Source organism: Antrostomus carolinensis, unplaced genomic scaffold (assembly GCF_000700745.2).
Source record: "Antrostomus carolinensis isolate BGI_N321 unplaced genomic scaffold, ASM70074v2 scaffold14880, whole genome shotgun sequence".
Lineage (NCBI taxonomy): Eukaryota > Metazoa > Chordata > Aves > Caprimulgiformes > Caprimulgidae > Antrostomus > Antrostomus carolinensis.
This window is the reverse complement of record NW_010289983.1, coordinates 38,102-40,956: the sequence shown is the minus strand read 5'-3', so window position 1 is coordinate 40,956 and position 2,855 is coordinate 38,102.

The following is a 2,855-nucleotide window of genomic DNA, read 5'->3' as shown; positions in this document are numbered from 1 at the left end:
TATTATATGAAGCTTAACTTTATCCTCTTGGAGAGCATCAGAGCAAATAAGAGTGGCCACAAACTCAAACAACTGAGATGCTTTCCAAACTCACACAAACTGAAGAAGAAGCCATATGGAGGAAAGGTAAATTGGCCACACTGTATTAAGTCTGGGAAAGTGAAGGCATGTGATTTGTTAAATTAGAGGCTTTTCTGCTGTTAAGGGCAGCAGGGAGAATTCTTCAAAACACTGTACAGAACAGAGTAGGTGGATGAAAAATCAAAAGTTGGGTTAGTAAAATTTGGGAGTAAAGAAATAAAACATATTCACTGAGAAAGTGAAGTTGTAAGTAACCCTGAAACAAGCTGTTTTGAGTCTGGCCATCAGGACACAGCCATCTCCTTGCAATCCTGAGATCTCCTGGCTGCAAGGCAGCCTGTAGTCTGTGAATGCAAAGACAGGTGCTCTGTGTTCAGCAACTCAACAGATAAAACCCTTTATGATAATATTATCATAGAAGGTTATCCTGTGCTGTGTCCTATAAAACAAGTTACTGGACAGACTGAGTATTGCTATTGAACTCACCTTTTTACAACTCTGTTTCTATCTACCAGCTGTTCTCCACTTTCTCTCTTTATAAGGTGCTGCTGGACTCTGCTGTTATGAGTGTACAGTTAAGAAGTAATATAAGTACTATATTTATTATTCCAAGGAGTTTTTAATAATTATTAACAGTTTTGAAAATCAGTTGTGTCTGCTTAGCTGAACAAGATGTAACAGAGCTAACATTTTGTACTCCTAACAGATTTTGCAAACAATGTGGTGTGTATTTATTTCACGTAGAACACTGGGTTTGTATTTAAAACCCCATTCAAAAAATGGACCAACTATCTGTGAATATTTAGTTTCTGGCTTTCTATCTCAATAGTAAAAGCATGTATGATGTACTGTATTAATTTAAGCAAATAAATACGTACTGGAAAAACTGCTGTACTTTTTATTGAAATGGATCTGGAGTTCTCAGCACTCTAGCTATTTTATATAATAAATGCATGGGGCTGGTCTCATAGGGTCATGCTTCACTCTGCACCACTGAAGAGTGGTTCTTGTAAAGGGAAGCCTAAATCAATGATAGAGGACTAGTTAGAAGACACGGGCAAAAGAGCTGCCAGGTCCTCTAGGGTGGAGAGATGACTTTATTATTACAGACTGCAGGGAGGACATAAAGAATGCTCTGGAATGATTGCAGTATTTGTTAACTTGGCCTCAGAAAAGCTAAAAAAGAAAGATGCAGTCCTTATCTTGAAGATGTTTCAAAGATCTGCATAATGTAAAAAGAGAGGAAAAATCAACCAGATGTGCTATAATACTGAAGATAAGAAAGTAGGAATACCTTTATAACTTAAGGAATAAGCAGGAGGCTGAACTCAGAGGCTTGGAGTTTCATTTTCTAATGGAAAGCACAACTAAGCAATGAGTAAACTTTTGGATTTTTTTTTTTTTATGAGATCTTGATTGCATCGGCATAATCAGACTTCACAGAGAACATTTTAAGCTTTTTTTGAGCAGAGAGAAAGCAACTGGAATGTTTGCTATAAAATAACTCAAGTAGTAAAGAAAATAGAGATATTCCTTTTCTAATTCTCAGAGGCATATACCTTAAAAAGTGCAAGAAGACTTATACAAACACTAGAAATACATGTAAGAGGCTAAATGGATCAGAACTAAGCCTTCTTTGTTTTCCCTTTTTTTTTTTTTAATGTTCTGTTTTGATTGCAGGTAACAACCACTAGGAAGATTATAAGCTACCACTACATGAGGAGGAGGAGGAGGAGGAGGACGAGATGTTCATTGTGCGGAGTGACCTAGTTCATTCCCATGTGACCCAGTATCAGTGAATCTCAAAGTTTCCCCTTTGCCAGACACAAAATTATAATTCAGAGAAACATGTTTGCTCCTTTTAACAAATTCCTTTTTAATTTTTGTTGAAAACTGAGCCGTGCTCACTTACGTCTTCAAACAAATTGAAGTGGAGTGGAAGAGAAAGAGAGCCTCTCAGATGTTCCCAGGGGGCTTTTCTGTGCCTGTAGTGAAATGGTGAAAGGCCCAGTATATTTAAAATATTTTCATGGAGGCAGCCAAATTAATATCAACGATACAACAAAAAGTGCTGAACCATTAAAAGGAAAAACAACCCTAGTTAGATACAAATTATATGAGATATCTCTGAGAAAAGCAAGTCTCTGTCAAGTTCCAGTGTGTTAGACCTTCAACAAATTAAGATCCTAGTTTAAGTTACAAGGCTGTACACAAAACCTCTTGCCAAATTTGTCCCATTAATACGTTCTATGGTTTGTGTAATGTTCTACAGCTAAATATGTTTGGCCACTGGTTCATGATGCAAAAATCTTATCTAAAAGTATATGCAGGGTGTTGGTCATTTCAGCACTTGTAAATGATGAAACACTAAATAAGGATCACTGCTAATGCTATTTCCAGGTGTGATCTGAGTGTGTGTTGGATCATACAGCATAAATTTTCCCAGTGATCAGCCTGCAATGAAAGTACAGCTGAACAGAGAACAGCCACTTTGTGAATAAGCTTTCTGGTGTCCTATCATTCTGATTACCCTGTCTGAAAAAATACTGTATATCCAGACCCATCATATAAATGATTTAATTTGGATAGAGTGAACAGTATTCCCTTTTAGTAATCCCCTGAATTACTTCCTGGATTGAAAAATCTCTTGCTGTGTTACCACTTTTATTCAACAGACCTCTATCGATTTACATCAGTGGAGAATTTTGGCTTGTGTTTTGGAGCTGGGATTGTCTGTTTGTACTGTACTTTTTTCAGTACTTAAGTACCCTTCA